The sequence below is a fragment of the Salvelinus fontinalis genome, chromosome 18 (assembly GCF_029448725.1).
Source record: "Salvelinus fontinalis isolate EN_2023a chromosome 18, ASM2944872v1, whole genome shotgun sequence".
NCBI classification, from domain to species: domain Eukaryota; kingdom Metazoa; phylum Chordata; class Actinopteri; order Salmoniformes; family Salmonidae; genus Salvelinus; species Salvelinus fontinalis.
The window spans coordinates 45,821,192-45,842,283 of record NC_074682.1 but is presented as its reverse complement, the minus strand read 5'-3'; the positions used below and the strand labels follow the sequence as shown (position 1 = coordinate 45,842,283).

Below are 21,092 nucleotides of genomic sequence, written 5' to 3'. Positions count from 1 at the left end.
AAAGCGTTAGCTCTAGCCTTTAGCTAGCTCAGTGTGGATGTTGCCTGTAATCCAATGCTTCTGGTTGGGATTTGTACATACGGTCACAGTGGGGAAACATCGTAGATGCACTTATTATGAAGCCAGTGACTGATTTGGTAAACTCCTAAACTGTAACGCTACAGGCTTCCCTTTGGCTGCCATGATACATCCTCTCCATAATAAAACATGTTGTATTGTGCGCTTTGCCAGCAAATGTCTACCTGGTGTACTTTCTCCTTGTTCTAATGTCATGTCATTTGAGTTGTGGATGTTCTTTACTGGAGTGTAGCAAGCCCAGCTGCATTAGAGGTAGCAGAGCCGTGGCTGTTTTTTCATTGGGATTCACCCTCTCATGGGAACCTTTAGTACATCAGCTTGGATAAAGTTTGATATTTTACTCGCTTTTACCTACTCTGAGTGTTCCAGAAGTATGTGTAGAGATGTTGGTTGTTGACGTGGTCCAGTAGAGTCGATTTGGAGCTGTCATTTGGAATAGTACCAAGTGACGAATGACAAAAGCAGGTCTCAACTGAGTCTGCATGTACGTGCAAGCAAGCATGTATGTATGTATGTATGTATGTATGTATGTATGTATGTATGTATGTATGTATGTATGTAGGACAGGACACCTACACCACCCGATGTCACAGGAAGGCCATAAAGATCATCAAGGACAACAACCACTCAAGCCACTGCCTGTTCACCCCGCTATCATCCAGAAGGCGAGGTCAGTACAGGTGCATCAAAGCAGGGACCGAGAGACTGAAAAACAGCTTCTATCTCAAGGCCATCAGACTGTTAAACAGCCACCACTAACATTTAGCGGCCGCTGCCAACATACTGACTCAACTCCAGCCACTTTAAAAATGGGAATTGATGGAAATTATGTAAAAATGTACCACTAGCCACTTTAAACAATGCCACCTAATATAATGTTTACATACCCTACATTACCCATCTCATATGTATATGTATATACTGTACTCTATATCATCTACTGCATCTTGCCATCTTTATGTAATACATGTACCACTAGCCACTTTAAACTATGCCACTTTATGTTTACATACCCTACAGTACTCATCTCATATGTATATACCGTACTCTATACCATCTACTGCATCTTGCCTATGCCGTTCTGTACCATCACTCATTCATATATCTTTATGTACATATTCTTTATCCCTTTACACTTGCGTGTATAAGGTAGTAGTTGTGGAATTGTTAGGTTAGATTACTTGTTGTTATTACTGCATTGTCGGAACTAGAAGCACAAGCATTTCGCTACACTCGCATTAACATCTGCTAACCATGTGTATGTGACTAATAAAATTTGATTTGATTTGATGTATGTATGTATGTATGTATGTATGTATGTATGTATGTATGTATGTATGTACTGTATGTACTCAGCAAAAAAAGAAACGTTCTCTCACTGTCAAATGCGTTTATTTTCAGCAAACTTAACATGTGCACATATTTGTATGAACATAACAAGATTCAACAACTGAGACATAAACTGAACAAGTTCCACAGACATGTGACTAACAGAAATGGAATAATGTGTTCCTGAACAAAGGGGGGGTCAAAATCAACAGTAACAGTCAGTATCTGGTTTGGCCACCAGCTGCATTAAGTACTACAGTACATCTCCTCCTCATATACTGCACCAGATTTGCCAGTACTTGCTATGAGATGTTACCCCACTCTTCCACCAAGGCACCTGCAAGTTCCCGAACATTTCTGGGGGAAATGGCAGTAGCCCTCACCCTCCAATCCAACAGGTACCAGATGTGCTCAATGGGATTGAGATCCGGGCTCTTCGTTGGCCATGGCAGAACACTGACATTCCTGTCTTGCAGGAAATCATGCACAGAATGAGCAGTATGGCTGTTGGCATTGTCATGCTGGAGGGTTATGTCAGGATGAGCCTGCGGGAAGGGTACCACATGAGGGAGGAGGATGTCTTCCCTGTAACACACAGCGTTGAGATTGCCAGCAATGACAACAAGCTCAGTCCGATGATGCTGTGACACACTGCCCCAGACCATGACAGACCCTCCACCTCCAAATCGATCCTGCTCCAGAGTACAGGCCTCGGTGAGTACAGGCCTCCAGAGTACAGGCCATCACCCCTGGTGAGACAAAACCACAACTCATCAGTGAAGAGCACTTTTTGCCAGTCCTGTCTGGTCCTGCGACGGTGGGTTTGTGCCCATAGGCGACGTTGTTACCGGTGATGTCTGGTGAGGACCTGCCTTACAACAGGCCTACAAGCCCTCAGTCCAGTCTCTCTCAGCCTATTGCGGACAGTCTGAGCACTGATGGAGTGATTGTGAATTCCTGGTGTAACTCAGGAAGTTGTTGTTGCCATCCTGTACCTGTCCCGCAGGTGTGATGTTCGGATGTACCGATCCTGTGCAGGTGTTGTTACATGTGGTCTGCCACTGCTAGGACAATCAGCTGTCCGTCCTGTCTCCCTGTAGCGCTGTCTTAGGCATCTCACAGTAGGGAACATTGCAATTTATTGCCCTGGCCACATCTGCAGTTCACGCAGATGAGCAGGGACCCTGAGTCAGTAGAATGGCCTCCTTAGTGTCCTAAATTTTCATAACAGTGACCTTAGTTGCCTACCGTCTGTAAGCTGTTAGTGTCTTAACGATGTCTGTGTTAGTGTCTTAACAGATGCATGTTCATGAATTGTTAATCGTTCATTCACTTTATTTAACCTGTCTGGCTCTGGCGTTAACCTGTCTGGCTCTGGCATTCCGCTAGTGGAACTCCTCCCACATTCCACTGAAAAGGCAGAGCGCGAAATTCAAAAGATATTTTTTTGAAATATTTAACTTTCACACATTAACAAGTCCAATACAGCAAATGAAAGATACACATCTTGTGAATCCAGTCAACATGTCCGGTTTTTTAAATGTTTTACAGCGAAAACACCACATATATTTATGTTAGCTCACCACCAAATACAAAAAAGGACAGACATTTTTCACAGCACAGGTAGCATGCACAAAGCCAACCTAACTAACTAAGAACCAACCAAACTAACCAAGAAACAACTTCATCAGATGACAGTCTTATAACATGTTATATAATAAATCTATGGGTTTTTTTCGAAAAATGTGCATATTTGAGATATAAATCAGTTTTACATTGCAGCTACAATCACAGCTACCGTCAGAAATAGATCCGAAGCAGCCAGAGTAATTACAGACACCAACGTCAAATACCTAAATACCTAAATATTTCCGATTTTTAAGTGTTTTACAGCGAAAACACAATATAGCATTATATTAGCTTACTACAATAGCCTACCACACTACCGCATTCATTCATCAAGGCACGTTAGCAATAGCAATAGGCACGTTAGCGATAGGGAATAAAACAGCAAAATATAATAACGTCAAATACCTAAATACCTAAATATTTCCGATTTTTAAGTGTTTTACAGCGAAAACACAATATAGCATTATATTAGCTTACTACAATAGCCTACCACACTACCGCATTCATTCATCAAGGCACGTTAGCAATAGCAATAGGCACGTTAGCGATAGGGAATAAAACAGCAAAATATATTAATTTTCACTAACCTTCATAAACCTTCATCAGATGACAGTCCTATAACATCAGGTTATACATACACTTATGTTTTGTTCGAAAATGTGCATATTTAGAGCTGAAATCAGTGGTTATACATTGTGCTAACGTAGCATCTTTTTCCCAGAATGTGCGGATATTTTTATGACACTCCAACTATTCTGACCAAATAACTATTCATGAACGTTACTAGAAAATACATGTTGTATAGGAAATGATAGATTCACTAGTTCTTAATGCAATCGCCGTGTTAGAATTCTAAAAATAACTTCATTACGACATCCAGCTTAGGTATAGCGAGAGAGTACCCAAAATCTGGGCGCAAATGACTAGTACAACATGTTCGACAGATATATGAAATAGCATCATAAAATGGGTCCTACTTTTGATGATCTTTCATCAGAATGTTGTACAAGGGGTCCTTTGACGGGAACAATCGTTGTTTGGATTTAGAATGTCCTCGTCTCCAGTCAATTAGCACGGAAAGCTAGCAAAGTGGCGCTAAGCTCTCCTTCCTGAACAAAGGCACACAACGCAACACGCATAACGTCCCGAATAAATTTCAATAATCGATTAAACTATATTGAAAAAACATACTTTACGATGATATTGTCACATGTATCAAATCAAATCAAAGCCGGAGATATTAGTCGTCCATAACGACAGCTTATCAGAAGGCAAATCCAGGTCCCTTCACGCGCGCTCCAGAAAACAGGAAACTGGTGACACATCCTGCCGAAAGCTATTATTCGACCCCAGATCAAGTTACACACTCCATTTCTTCTCTCACTGCCTGTCAACATCTAGTGGAAGACGTATGAAGTGCATCTATACTAATAAATATCAAAGACGTTAATAGGCAGGCCCTAGAACAGTGCATCGATTTCAGATTTTCCTCTTCCTGTCAGGATGTTTGCTGCAAAAGGAGTTCTGTTTTACTCACAGATTAAATTTGAACGGTTTCAGAAACTAGAGAGTGCTTTCTATCCAATAGTAATAATAATATGCATATTGTACGAGCAAGAATTGAGTACGAGGCCGTTTAAATTGGGCATGATTTTCCCCCAAAGTGAAAACAGCGCCCTCTGTCCTCAACAGGTTAACCAGGTAGGCCAGTTGAGAATAAGTTCTCATTTACAACTGAGACATGGCCAAGATAAAGCAAAGCAGTGTGACAAAAACAACAACACAGAGTTACACATAAACAAATGTACAGTCAAAATCACAATAGAAAAATCTATGTACAGTGTGTGCAAATGTAGAAGAGTAGGGAGGTAGGCAATAAATAGGCCAAAGAGGCGAAATAATTGCAATTTAGCATTAACACTGGAATGATAGATATGCAGATGATGATGTGCAAGTAGAGATACTGGGGTGCAAAAGAGCTAGAGGGTAAGTAATAATATGGGGATGAGGTAGTTGGATGTGCTATGTACAGATTGGCTGTGTACGGGTGCAGTGATCGGTAAGCTGCTCTGACAGCTGATGCTTAAAGTTAGAGGGAGATATAAGACTCCAGCTTCAGTGATTTTTGCAATTTGTTCCAGTCATTGGCAGCAGAGTCCTGGAAGTAAAGGCGGCCAAAGGAAGTGTTGGCTTTGGGGATGACCAGCGAAATATACCTGCTGGAGCGCATGCTACGGGTGTGTGTTACTATGGTGACCAGTGAGCTGAGATAAGGCGGGGCTTTACCTAGCAAAGACTTATAGATGACCTGGCGATGAATATGTAGCGAGGGCCAAACAACGAGAGCATACAGGTCGCAGTGGCGGGTAGTATATGGGGCTTTGGTGACAAAACGGATGGCACTGTAATAGACTAGATCCAGTTTGCTAAGTAGAGTGTTGGAGGCTATTTTGTAAATGACATCGCTGAAGTCAATTATGGGTAGGAGAGTCAGATTTACGAGGGTATGTTTTGCAGCATGAGTGAAGGAGGCTTTGTTGCAAAATAGAAAGCCAATTCTAGATTTAATTTTGGATTGGAGATGCTTGATGTGAGTCTGGAAGGAGAGTTTAGAGTCTAACCAGACTCTTAGGTATTTGTTGTTGTTTCACATATTCTAGGTCAGAACCGTCCAGAGTAGGGATGCTAGTCAGGTGGGAGGGTGCGGGTAGCAATTGGTTGAAGAGCATGCATTTAGTTTTACTAGCATTTAAAAGCAGTTGGAGGCCACGGAAGGAGTGTTGTATGGCGTTGAAGCTCGTTTGCAGGTTTGTTAGCACAGTGTCCAAAGAGGGGCCAGATGTATACAGAATTGGCTGCGTAGCGGTGGATCAGAGAATCACCAGCAGCAAGAGCAACATCATTGATATATACAGAGAAAAGAGTCGGACCGAGAATTGAACCCTGTGGCACCCCCATAGAGACTCCCAGAGGTCCGGACAACAGGCCCTCCGATTTGACACACTGAACTCTATCTGAGAAGTAGTTGGTGAACCAGGCGAGGCAGTCGTTTGAGAAGCCAAGGCTATTGAGTCTACCGATAAGAATGCGGGGATTGACAGAGTCGAAAGGCTTGGCCAGGTCGATGAAGACGGTTGCACAGTACTGTCTTTTATCGATGGCGGTTATGATATCGTTTAGGACCTTGAGCGTGGCTGAGGTGCACCCATGATCAGCTCGGAAACCAGATTGCATAGCGGAGAAGGTACGGTGGGATTCGAAATGGTCGGTGATCTCAAATCAAATCAAAGTTTATTTGTCACGTGCACCGAATACAACAGGTGTAGGTAGACCTTACAGTGAAATGCTTACTTACAGGCTCTAACCAATAGTGCAAAAAAGGTATTAGGTGAACAATAGGTAGGTAAAGAAATAAAAACAACAGTAAAAAGACAGGCTATATACAGTAGCGAGGCTATAAAAGTAGCGAGGCTACATACAGACACCGGTTAGTCAGGCTGATTGAGGTAGTATGTACATGTAGATATGGTTAAAGTGACTATGCATATATGATGAACAGAGAGTAGCAGTAGCGTAAAAGAGGGGTTGGCGGGTGGTGGGCAGGGCAGGATGGATATAGGTCTATAACAGTTTGGGTCTAGAGTGTCTCCCCCTTTGAAGAGGGGGATGACCGTGGCAGCTTTCTAATCTTTGGGGATCTCAGACGATACAAAAGAGAGGTTGAATAGGCTAGTAATTGGGGTTGCTACAATTTCAGCGGATAATTTTAGAAAGAGAGGGTCCAGATTGGGAAAGTTGCTGCAGAGGGTGCTGAGATGTTAGCCAGGGTAGGGGTAGCCTGGTGGAAAGCATGACCAGCCGTAGAAAAATGCTTATTTAAGTTATTAATTATCATAGATTTATCGGTGGTGACAGTGTTTCCTATCCTCAGTGCAGTGGGCAGCTGGGGGGAGGTGCTCCTAATCTCCATGGACTTTACAGTGTCCCAAAACTTTTTGGAATTAGTGCTACAGGAAACAAATTTCTGTTTGAAAAAGCTAGCCTTAGCTTTCCTAACTGACTTAGTATATTGAACAAGCATGGGAAACGGTGTTCTTCGGAATCGGTGTCCCTTCCACGGGACGGTTGAGCTAATGTAGGCTAATGCGATTAGCATGAGGTTGTAAGTAACAAGAACATTTCCCAGGACATAGACATATCTGATATTGGCAGAAAGCTTAAATTCCTGTTAATCTAACTGCACTGTCCAATTTACAGTAGCTATTACCGTGAAAGAATACCATGCTATTGTTTGAGGAGAGTGGATCATTTTGAACATGAAAAGTTATTAATAAACATATTAGGCCCATTTGGTCAGTCTTGATACAACATTTGTAACATAAATTCAATGGTTCATTGGATCAGTCTAAAACGTTGCACATACACTGCTGCCATCTGGTGAACAAAATCTGAATTGCACCTGGGCTGGAATAATACATTATGGCCTTTCTCTTGCATTTCAAAGATGATGGTACAAAAAATATACAAAAGAAGGGTAGGTTTTTTCTTTGTATTATATTTTACCAGATCTATTCTGTTATATTCTCCTACATTACTTTCACATTTCTACGAAATTCAATGTGTTTCCTTTCAAATGGTACCAAGAATATGCATATCCTTGCTTCAGGGCCTGATCTACAGGCAGTTAGATTTGGGTATGTCATTTTAGGCGAAAATTTAAAAAAAGGGACGTATCCTTAAACCCTTTACAATAAAGATCTGTGAAGTTATTTGAATTTTTATGAATTATCTTTGAAAGACAGGGTCCTGAAAAAGATATGTTTCTTTTTTTGCTGTGTGTATACTTTTGACACAGTACAAGTCAAAAGGTTGGACAAACCTACTCAAGGGATCTTCTTTATTTTTACTATGTTCTACATTGTAGACTAATAGTGAAGACATCAAAACTATGAGATAACACATATGGAATCATGTCGTAACCAAAAACGTTTCTTCAAAGAAGCCACCCTTTGCCTTGATGACAGCTTTGCATTCTCTCAAACAGCTTCATGAGGTAGTCACCTGGAATGCTTTTCCAACAGTCTTGAAGGAGTTCCCACATATGCTGAGCACATGTTGGCTGTTTTTCCTTCACTCTGTGGTCCAACTCATCCCAAACCATCTCAATTGGGTTGAGGTCGGGTGATTGTGGAGGCCAGGTCATCAGATGCAGCACTCCATCATTCCCCTTCTTGGTCAAATAGCCCTTACACAGCCTGGAGGTGTGTTTTGGGTCATTGTCCTGTTGAAAAACAAATGATTGTCCCAATAAGCGCAAACCAGATGGGATGGCATATTGCTGCAGAATGCTGTGGTAGACATGCTGGTTAAGTGTGCTTTGAATTCAAAATAAATCACTGACAGTATCACCAGCAAAGCATCCCCACACCCTCACACCTCCTCCTCCAAGCTTCACGGTGGGAACCACACATACAGAGATCACCTGTTCACCTAGTCTGTGTCTCTCAAAGACACGATGGTTGGAACCAAAAATCCCAAATTTGGACTCATCACCGCAAAGGACAGATTTCCACAGGTCTTATGTCCATTTCTCGTATTTCTTGGCCCAAGAAGGTCTATTCTTCTTATTGGTGTCCTTTAGTAGTGGTTTCTTTGCAGCAATTCAAACACGAAGGCCTGAGTCATGCAGTCTCCTCTGAACAGTTGATGTTGAGATGTGTCTGTTACTTGAACTCTGTGAGGTGCAATCTGAGGTGCAGTTAATTGCAGATTTCTGAGGCTGGTAACTCTAATGAACTTATCCTCTGCAGCAGAGGTAACTCTAGGTCTTCCTTTCGTGTGTCCTCATGAGAGCCAGTTTCATCATAGCACTTGATGGTTTTTGCGGCTGCACTTTGAAACATTCAAAGTTCTTGAAATTTCCACATTGACTGACCTACTTAAAGTAACGATGAACTGTCGTTTCTCTTTGCTTATTTGAGCTATTCTTGCCATAATGTGGACTTGGTATTTGACCAAATAGGGCTATCTTCTGTATACCACCCTTACATTGTCACAACACAACTGATTGGCTCAAACGCATTAAGAAGGAAAGAAATTCCACAAATTAACTTTTATCAAGGCACACCTGTTAATTGAAATTCCAGGTGACTACCTCATGAAGCTGGTTGGGAAAATGCCAAGACCGTGCAAAGCTTTTATCAAAGCGTGGCAACATTGAAGAATCTTTGTTTAACACTTCTTTGGTTACTACATGATTCCATATGTGTTATTTCATTGTTTTGATGTAGAAAATAGTAAAAAAAAATTGAAAAACCCTTGAATGAGTAGGTGTGTCCACACTTTTGACTGGTACTGTGTATGTGATGGGATGTATAGACATTATGGACAGTATGTGGATAAAATATATATTATATCTGAAGAATACTTGGATAGAACTGTATATGTACAGCAATCGTCGAATAGAATGGACTAGAATACAGTAAATACATATGAAATGGGTAAAACAGTATGTAAACATTATTAAAGTGACCAGTGTTCCATTATTAAAGTGACCAGTGTTCCATGTCTATGTACATAGGGCAGCAGCCTCTGAAGTGCAGTGAGGAATAACAGGGTGGTAGCCGGCTAGTGACAGTGACTAAGTTCAGGGCAGTGTACTGGATGGAGGCCCGCGAGTGATGGCTATTTGACAGTCTGATTGCCTTGAGATACAGTAGATGCTGTTTATCTGTCCCAGCTTTGATGCACGTGTACTGACCTTGCCTCCTGGATGATAGCGAGGTGAACAGGCCGTGGCTCGGGGGGCTGACGTCCTTGATGAGCTTCTTGACCTTCCTGTGACACCAGGTGCTGTATATATCCTGACAGACAGGCAGTGTGCTCATTGTGATGTGTTGGGCTGCCCGCACCACCCTCTGTATGAATGTAAGTATGTACAGTGCATTCGGAAAGTATTCAGACCCCTTTTTCCAAATTTTGTTACGTTACAGACTTACTCTAAAATTGATTAAATAATGTTTCCCCTCATCAATCTACACACCATACCCCATAATGACAAAGCGAAAACCATTTTTTAGAAATGTTTGCAAATGTATGAAAAATAAAAACCAAAATACCTTATTTACATAAGTATTCAGACCCTTTGCTATGAGACTCGAAATTGAGCTCAGGTGCATTCTGTTTTCATTGATCATCCTTGAGATGTTTCTACAACTTGATTGGAGTCCACCTGTGGTAAATTCAATTGTTTGGACATGATTAGGAAAGGTACACACCTGTCTATATAAGGTCGCACAGATGACAGTGCATGTCAGAGCAAAAACCAAGCCATGAGGTCGATGGAATTCTCCGTATAGCTCTGAGACAGGATTGTGTCGAGGCACAAATCTGGGGAAGGGTACCAAAACATGTCTGCAGCATTGAAGGTCTCCAAGAAAACAGTAGCCTTCATCATTCTTTTATGGAATAAGTTTGGAACCACCAAGAATCTTCCTAGAGCTGGCCACCTGGCCAAACTGAGCAATCGGGGGAGAAGGGCCTCGGTCAGGGAGGTGACCAAGAAACCGATGGTCACTCTGACAGAGCTCCAGAATTCCTCTGTGGATATCAAATCAAATCAAATCAAATGTTATTTGTCACATACACATAGTTAGCAGATGTTAATGTGACTGTAGCAAAATGCTTGTGCTTTTAGTCATGACAGTGCAGTAATATCTAACAAGTAATCTAACAATTCCCCAACAACTACCTCATACACACAAATCTAAAGGGGTGAATGAGAATATGTACATGTAAGTATATGGATGAACGATGGCCGAGCGGCATAGTCAAGGTGCAATAGATGGTGTAAAATACAGTATATACATGCAATATGAGTAATGTATTTAGTGTGCATTGTATAAAGTGACTTGTGATCCATTTATTAAAGTGGCCAGTGATTTGGTCTCAATGTAGGCAGCAGCCTCTCTGAGTTAGTGATTGCTGTTTAGCAATCTGATGGCCTTGAGATATAAGCTGTTTTTCAGTCTGTCGGTCCCAACTTTGATGCACCTGTACTGACCTCACCTTCTGGATGGTAGCGGTGTGAACAGGCAGTGGCTCGGGTTGTTGTTGTCCTTGATGACCTTTTTGGCCTTCCTGTGACATCGGGTTCTGTAGGTGTCATGGAGGGCAGGAAGTTTGCCCCCCGGTGAAGCATTGTGCAGACCGCACCACCCTCTGGAGAGGCTTGCGGTTGAGGGCGGTGCAGTTGCCGTACCAGGCTATGATACAGCCCGACAGTATGCTCTAGATTGTGCATCTGTAAAAGTGTGTAAGGGTTTTGGGTGACATGCCAAATTTCTACAGCCTCCTGAGGTTTAAGAGGCGCTGTTGCGCCTTCTTCACCACACTGTCTGTGTGGGGGGACCATTTCAGTTTGTCTGTGATGTGTACGCTGTGGTTCTTAAAACTTTACACCTTCTCCACTGCTGTTCTTTCGATGTGGATAGAGGGGTGCTCCCTCTGCTGTTTCCTGAAGTCCACGATCATCTCCTTTGTTTTGTTGACGTTGAGTGAGAGGTTGTTTAACTGACACCACACTCTGAGTGCCCTCACCTCCTCCCTGTAGGCTGCCTCGTCATTGTTAGTAATCAAGCCCACTACTGTTGTGTCGTCTGCAAACTTGATGATTGAGTTGGAGGCGTGCATAGCCACGCAGTCGTGGGTGAACGGGAGGTACAGAGGGGGCTGAGCATGCACCCTTGTAGGGCCACAGTGTTGAGGATCAGCGAAGTGGAGATGTTGTTTCCTACCTTCATCACCGGAGGGCGGCCCGTCAAAAAGTCCAGGACCCAATTGCACAGGGCGGGGTTGAGACCCAGGGCCTCCAGCTTGATGATGAGCTTGGAGGGTACTATGGTGTTGAATGCTGAGCTGTAGTCAATTAACAGCATTCTTACATAGGTATTCCTTTTATCCAGATGGGATATGGCAGTGTGCATTGTGATGGCGATTGCGTCGTCTGTGGACCTGTTGGGGCGTATGCAAACTGAAGTGGGTCTAAGGTGGAGGTGATATGATATGACGGGAGAACCTTCCAGAAGGTCAACCATCTCTGCAGCACTCCACCAACTAGGCCTTTATGGTAGAGTGGCCAGGCGGAAGCCACTCCTCAGTAAAAGGTACATGACAGGCCGCTTTGAGTTAACCAAAAGCCACCTAAAGGGCTCTCAAACAACATTCTCTGGTCTGATGAAACCAAGATTGAACTCTTTTGCCTGAATGCCAAGCGTCACGTCTGGAGGAAACATGGCACCATCCCTACGGTGAAGCATGGTGGTGGCAGCATCATGCTGTGGGGATGTTTTTCAGCGGCTGGGACAGGTAGACTAGTCAGGATTGAGGGAAAGATGAATAGAGCAAAGTACAGAGAGATCCTTGATGAAAACCTGCTCCAGAGTGCTCAGGACCTCAGACTGGGGTGAATGTTCAGCTTCCAACAGGACAACGACCCTAAGCACACAGCCAAGACAACGCAGGAGTGGCTTCATGACAAGTCTCTGAATCTCCTTGAGTTGCCCAGGCTGGACTTGAACCCGATCGAACAGCTCTGCAGAGACCTGAAAATAGCTGTGCAGCTACGCTCCCCATCCAATCTGACAGAGCTTGAGAGGATCTGCAGAGAATAATAGGAGAAACTCCCCAAATACAGGGGTGCCAAGCTTGTAGCGTCATATCTAGAGGACTAGAGGCTAGAGACTGACTAGAGGCTAGAGGCTGTAATCGCTGCCAAAGGTGCTTCAACAACGTAGTGAGTAAAGGGTCTGAGAACTTATGTAAATGTGACATCTTTTTTTTTTTGCAAAAATTTATTAAAACCTGTTTTTGCTTTGTCATTATGTGCTATTGTGTGTAGATATGTTTTTTTGAATCCATTTTAGAATAACGCTGTAATGTAACAAAATGTGGAAAAGGTCAAGGGGCCCGAATACTTTCCGAATGCACTGTATTTATGTATGTATATATGTATGTCACAGGAGGTTGGTGGCACCGTAATTGGAGAGAACGGGCTCGTGTTAATGACTGGAGCGGAATCGGTGGAATGGTATCAAATACATCAAACACATGGTTTCCAGGTGTTTGATATCATTCCATTTGCTCCGTTCCGGCCATTACTATGAGCCGTTCTCCTCGGCAGCCTCCTGTGATGTATGTACTGCATGTATGTATGTTTTGAGCTGCTCTGTGTGTGTGTTCACTCTCTCGCACTCTCTCTCTCTCTCTGTTTCTCTCTCTGTGTGTTAGCAGTGTGTCCAGTCTGTATAGGGCTGTAGGCATTACATTAACATGCTCTAATCCTGTGGGTGGCTTATTGGAAACAAATCCCCCTCAAAGCTTTTAAAGCTCCTGCCTTTTTATTTTTACCCCACTCTCCTCACCCTTCTCACCCTCCTCCCCCCCAAATGTCCACCGTGGCACTATGGCTCAATTCTAAATAAACCAATAGCTAGATGTGAAAGGGTTGGTATGTGGAATATGGTAATAGTTTCACCTGACTTTCTGATAGGCTAAATTTAATGTTAAATCACCTATCCAGTCCTTTCAGGGGTGTATAACAGTTTGAACTATAAAAAAATATATAAAAAATTAGACTGGAAAGCTCAGTAGCTAATTTTTCCTAGACCTAGTAGGCCCCTTCACTCGTCAGTTGGTTTGCATGATTTCATTGACATGGCATATCTAAGAAAACCTGTTTCTGTGCTGTTCCTCGATAGTGTTTTCTCTATCCCTGTGAACAATGAAACAATGGAGAGTTTGTGGAGAGTGAGTGAGTCATTGTTGACTGTGGATTGTATGCTTGTTTAAGTCCAAGATTACCATGAAGAATCTGGATGCTGAAACTGGGAGAGTTCACCTGAGGCCGTAGATATTGATATTGTTCATATCACTTGTCCTTGTAAGTGCTGAGTGTATCATCTGTGCTGTCAGATGAGGACACATGCAGGGTCTGGCTTTTGTTTTCCTAGCTTTTGTTCTGTAAACTGTCCCTATGTGGGAGGGACATGGGTTTTGTAGTTCAGTGTTCTATGTCATACCTTACATTTCTAGCATTCAGAATGGACTGTTCCTTACTCTAGGTAGATGTCACCCTTACAGACACAGACCTAGGATCAGATTACTTCCTCTTCAGAGAGTTAAAAATGGCTGCCTTATTTTGTGACCTTGCTCATGCCTATATATTGCAGTAGTACACAAGCTCTCAGTACACGGTCATCTTGCTGACGTGTCGGAATAACAGACAGGGATCTGATAAGCATACGCCGAAAAGTAAGAAAAAGGTTTGTGAGAAGAAGGTGGGGGATATTTTGTAGTTCAGTGTTCTATATCATAACTTACATTTCTAGAGAATGGACTGTTCCTTGCTCTAGGTAGACATCATCCTTATAGACACAGACCTAGGATCAGATTACCCTTCTCAAATCCTAACCATAACGATTGATGTTGGATTCTAAACTGACTGGTATTTAGGGTGTGACCTTCATCATACTCCCAGTTACTTCTCCGACACACATTAATCAATGGCTCCTTCTCATAGAGCTCGAACTATAAAAGAGAACGAGTTTGACATTTATTTTCTGCTTATTTGCATCAGTTCTCAAGAAAGAAAATGTAATTCCATTTTTCTTTCTCATTATTCCAAATGTCTGGCTTTAGCTCTGTTCGCACGGGACTAGTATTACCAGAGAACGTTGGTCATGTATTTATTACCCCAGAATGTCTGTTATCCCAGAGGACGATTCAGAAATTGCCCCCTGTAATTCTTTCTTTTTTTTCTATAAATTGACAGTTATGACGGAAGTCCAGGCGATAACAAGCTACACTGACAACTCGAGCTTGGTTCCCAACTTTCTAAACCATACCAAACAATCTTTGGTATAGTGACACCAAAATATTTGAATTGAGGAAGTGTGATCATAATCATTAGGATATTTTAGTGATCCTCATTAGAAGTGCTCACTTGCACTTGATATGCATTTTTAGGCTATGGGTGGGAAAGTGAACTTGTCATTTGTTAACGTTTGAATTGTATGCAGCTTTGAGATCTATTAACAGTAAGGGTTGCATTAAATAGGCACACATTTGTTTATGATGCATTGGCCAATGTTCAATTGATTTGCACAAATCGTATAAACAAAAGCATCACTGTGAAAGTTGATAGGCCCTTCATATAGATGCTACGTGCAGCACTTTGTTCTATTTATCCACTCAGTTATTGCTGTCCTGCTCAAACCGCAAGTAACACCTGTCAAACTCAGACATTTCTCTCAAAACACAGGGTTGTCGATTCGCATGGGACTAGTATTATCAGAGGACTGGAGTTTGCCCAAAAAAGTAGGTTATTCTGGCTGGAATTGTTACTCTCCTACCATGTAAAAATTACTGCCATGGCTGATTCAAATGGGAATACAATTACAGATGTGGTATTTGTGCTCGTGCACATAATTACATTACCCGACCTCCACCAGTAAAACTAATCCTGTGTTGAAATTACACTCAGTCAAGGCAACTAGAATGATACAATTGGCCTATCATTAACTTGTGGTTACCATCTCTCTACTTTGGATTTCCATTTGTGACTAACAACACATTTAATGTAGTGTAATCAGATCAATGTGGCAGATAGTTGTGAGGCTTTTGGTCTTGGACAGAGCTCTTTTTCATGCCGCTGTGATATTGTAGGCTATTAAGAGGATAAGGTGAGTGCAAGCTCAAAAGCAGCTTCTTTGATTGACAGGAGAGTTGATGGTGTATGAACGCTCGTGTAGTTGTCCATTATATGTTTCATCTGTGGAAAACAGCATGTGAAAATATCTGACCCATGTTCAATCATTAGTTAAGTTATTTTGATACACACTAAATAGTGGTACATTTTGTTGGAAACAAAGATCCTATTTACACTTTAGATGACCTTAATACTTTAATAGTAATGTAAAAATTATACAAATTGTGACAGTGTGATACAAATAAAATATGCTAGACATGAAATGGTGTGTTTACACTTTCTGTTCAGAGAGTTAAAAATGGCTGCCTTATTTTGTGACCTTCTTGCTCATGCCTACTGTATATTGCAGTAGTACACAAACTCTCAGTACATGGTCACCTTGCTGACCTGTCGGGATAACAGACAGGGAGGTAACCGTGTTGCCATAATTGGGGTCAAGCCCCAGCCAGACGTCAACAACAAGTTGACAGCTGCAGGACAAACTGGCCACCTTTGAATGGTGCGAGTTTCTTTATCGACATTGCTTGTTAGAGGTTCCTGAAACCCAGCTCCACTATCGCAGCTCACACATTTTCTTTTTTAGCCTCATCGAACAGTGAGGTAATTAAATATACATAAAACCGTCCGGTTTTATTTCACATTGATATCTTAGCCTTGTGAGTTCACCTTCCCTTGCAAGCCGACGTACCTCTTTGTCCTAGTTTATGAGTGAAGCTGAAATAGGAGCTCTGTTTTAGTGTCAGGAATGAACATCGATCACTTTTTTATAAAGACATAATCCTGTAGATGAGGTGTATTTAATAAACAATGCAGGCTTTTCGAAGGAAACTTTCTAGTTTGGAATTACATTTTCCTCACAGATTGACACTGTTCTTGTTGTTGTTTCAACACCTGGCTTTGCCCCATGCATATTTCAGAATGTTCTCCAGAGTTTTCAACATGCACATGATGACGGTAAGCGTTTCTTAAGGACAGTGTTGTGAGCTACACTGTCTCGTAGCTTGCAGTGACAGCAGGGCTTATACTTCCTGTTATTTTCACTGACTCGTTTCTCCTTTCTTGCGCTTCCTCTCTCTCTCTCTCTGTCACCTACCTCTCTCTGGCTCTTCCTCCCTTTCCTCTCTCTCTTTACCCCTTTCTCTCTCCCATTCCAGTGGATGCTCATTGTTTTGCCTCAAATCTGCAAGTCATCTGCTCTCAAGTCTTCATCCTGCGTCTGTTTGTTGTATCTCTCTGCTCGGAATCCATTTGACAAGATTGATAGATTAATACAATGAATCTCAGACAGAAATAAGCTGCTCATTTCCATAAGGGATTCATGAATCGCTCCAAGCAGATACGGACAGTTCTACGTTCAGCTCGGGTCAGGAGTCGTTCCTGCTTCTATATTAAAACCGAACACCAAACAAAACAACAAAAGAACAACGAACGTCACGTCTTGAAGGCTACACAGAGCTAACAAAAAACATCCCACAACCTAAAGTGGCAAAACAGGCTGCCTAAGTATGATTCCCAATCAGAGACAACGATAGACAGCTGTCCCTGATTGAAAACCATACCCGGCCAAAATATAGAAACACAAATCATAGAAATAAAGAACATTAAATGCCCACCCAAATCACACCCTGACCAAAACAAATAGAGACATAAAAAGGCTCTCTAAGGTCAGGGCGTGACAGAGACTGCGTGAATCAGGCCTTCGTGGTCGAATATATATATATATATATAATCACCTATCCAGTCCTTTCAGGGGTGCATTTTTTTTTTGTAGTTATGCATATATACAGTTGAAGTCGGAAGTTTACATACACTTAGGTTGGTGTCATTAAAACTCGTTTCTCAACCACTCCACAAATTTCTTGTTAACAAACTATAGTTTTGGCAAGTTGGTTAGGACATCTAGTAATGACACAAGTCATTTTTCCAACTATTGTTTACAGACAGATTATTTCACTTATCATTCACTGTATCACAATTCCAGTGGGTCAGAAGTTTACATACACTAAGTTGACTGTGCCTTTAAACAGCTTGGAAAATTCCAGAAAATTATGTCATGGCTTCAGAAGCTTCTCATAGGCTAATTGACATAATTTGAGTCAATTGTAGGTGTACCTGTGGATGTATTTCAAGGCCTACCTTCAAACTCAGTGCCTCTTTGATTGACATCATGGGAAAATCAAAAGAAATCAGCCCAAAAAATGTTAGACCTCCACAAGTCTGGTTCATCCTTGGGAGCAATTTCCAAACGCCTGAAGGTACCACGTTCATCTGTACAAACAATAGTACACAAGTATAAACACCATGGGACCACGCAGCCATCATACCGCTCAGGAAGGAGACACGTTCTGTCTCCTAGAGATTAACGTACTTTGATACGAAAAGTGCAAATCAATCGCAGAACAACAGCAAAGGACCTTGTGAAGATGCTGGAGGAAACAGGTACAAAAGTATCTATATCCACAGTAAAACGAGTCCTATATCAACATAACCTGAAAGGCCACTCAGCAAGGAAGAAGCCACAGCTCCAAAACCGCCATAAAAAAAACTGACTACGGTTTGCAACTGCACATGGGGACAAAGATCGTACATTTTGGAGAAATGTCCTCTGGTCTGATGAAACAAAATTGAACTGTTTGGCCATAATGACCATTGTTATGTTTGGAGGGAAAAGGGGGAGGATTGCAAGCTGAAGAACACCATCCCAACCGTGAAGCACGGGGGTGGCAGTGCACTTCACAAAATAGATGGCATCATGAGGCAGGAAAATGATGAGGATATATTGAAGCAACATCTCAAGACATCGGTCAAGAAGTTAAAGCTTGGTCACAATGGGTTTTCCAAATGGACAATGACCCCAAGCATACTTCCAAAGTTGTGGCAAAATGGCTTAAGGACAACAAAGTCAAGGTATTGGAGTGGCCATCACAAAGCCCTGACCTCAAGCCTATAGAACATTTGTGGGCAGAACTGAAAAAGCATGTGCAATCAAGGAGGCCTACAATCCTGACTCAGTCACACTAGCTCTGTCAGGATGAATGGGACAAAATTCACCCAACTTACTGTGGGAAGCTTGTTGAAGGCTACCCAAGACGTTTGACCCAAGGTAAACAATTGAAAGGCAATGCTGCCAAATACTAATTGAGTGTATGTAAACTTCTGACCCACTGGGAATGTGATGAAAGAAATAAAAGCTTTACTACTATTCTGACATGTCACATTCTTAAAATAAAGTGGTGATCCTAACTGACCTAAGACAGAGAATTTTTACAAGGATTAAATGTCAGGAATTGTGAAAAACTGAGTTTAAGTGTATTTGGCTAAGGTGTATGTAAACTTCCAAATTCAACTGTTTATATATATATATAAATGTATTTATATAGTTATAATAAGTTAATGCACTTGATAACATCATTCTGTAGTGACTCATTGAGGAAAACGCAGTAGTCCCAAACACACTAGCTTGGACATCAGTGATAATGGGAATTGCTGTTTCACTCAATGCCGGTGGTAAAGGGATAATTCATCCATATTTGAAAATGACATATTAGTTTCCTTACCTTACAAGCAGTCTGTGGACAAGGAGAGACTGCAATCCACACTTGTTTTTGTTTAACTAGCCAGCAGACGGTAATGTTTTGTAATTTGTGTGAACTAGAAAGATAGGACCAGCCTGTTGTTATTCAAACAGTGCACTCAGGGGCTTTTAGAATGATGGTGGATGAACGAGGAGAGGAGATGTTGAGAACAGGCACTGCCTGTCACAGGGGGACAAACCAACTGGCACTGGGACAAACCACTGGGGCAGGGGAGGAGGGGTGGATGATTTCGGCGGTCAGGACATGAGGGCATCTAAGGACAGAGAATATTTCTCTAGAGTAGGGAAAAGGGTGCGGTGGTGTGAAAATCAATGATGTGTATATTTTTTCATTGAGATATCGGTTGATACTTCTGAGATTGATCAGAACCTAGACCTGCAGAAATGGGAATTGAACTACAAAAATAAATCTCTGCAGCATGCATACATCACATTAAGTATTTATGAAAAACAAACAGAATAAATTTGAATGAAGAAGTACAGATTTTTAATGGATGTGAAGACATAAAAAGTAATGATGAACATAGAAAGAACATTATAATCTGAAGACAGTGGGTTGATGTGAAAAACCATATGGTTAGATATGGCTCCATAGATGGATGGATGAATCCGCCCCTCCTGATGTGAAGGGGACTGCTTAGTGTGTGAAGGTTTACTGTTTGCAGCTCCCTCATCAGCCATCACACCGCTCCACCCCCTAGAGCATCCACCTATAGAGGAACCCTTATAAAGTACTGTATCCTCTGTCACTGTGCTTCCTCAAGAGTAAACGTATTAGAACTCATTGCCTGAACATAATGTTCCCTCCTGGAAAATAAGTTGTACATAATAAGTTCTATTATTTTATTTTGTCATAGCAAGTTAGAAGTGCAGAATCTTCGGTATAGGCCTATTTATGTCAAGCTAAAAACATGAAATGTGTCTTTAACATGCTATTTTACCTTTTCTTCAACCTTTATCATTTTATTCGCTCTGGAAAAAACAGCTGTAACCTTTGCACTGGTGCAAACCAGGGTTGGGGTCAATTCTGAATGTCTGAATCTAATTAAATTCAAACAATGGATTTGAATTGAATTTGAATTGAAGGAAGTAGAATTTAACTCAAACTAATTCAACTAAGACATGAGACATGAAAGTCTCATTCATTTGACAAATCATTTATCAAAAGGATATGCCACTTAATGTAAACTTAATGTAAAATACACATCCCATTTCAGATATTGCTTTGATTATAACTCAAAGATATCAAACAGTATTTTTCTTTGTCTTGAGATAGATTGTTCCCTTCCATACTGCAGTGTTTGATCTAATGCATTCTGGGAAATGTATTCTGATACTTAAAAACATTAAGGGAATTATGAATTATTATAGACAACTCACAACATGATCTTATAATATTTCCAGACCAGTAATTATGTTTAATTGTTTTAAGAACATTTGTTTTAAAAAATTTAATGTTTCAAGGTTATAGTGGTAACCATACAGATATAAATGCAGAAGCCATTTGAATTTCATTGAATTATATTAGACTTCCTTTCATTCAAATCCAATTCAAATTCTGCTTCCCATGGGGTGTGGCCAATTTAAATTCAATTCAAATTAAAGAATTTAATAAAAATTAAAGAGCAATTCACAACTCAATTCAGAATTGACCCCAACCCTGGTGCAAACACTTTTCAAAGCCTATCTTGTTAT

At 41.4% G+C, this 21,092-nt stretch overlaps 1 protein-coding gene across 5 annotated transcripts in view; it reads left to right on the top strand.

The window, feature by feature from the left end:
* The window catches only part of LOC129815626 (disks large-associated protein 4-like), a 224,167-nt gene that overhangs the window by 47,003 nt on the left and 156,072 nt on the right, over positions 1-21,092 (top strand). The window lies entirely within an intron of this gene.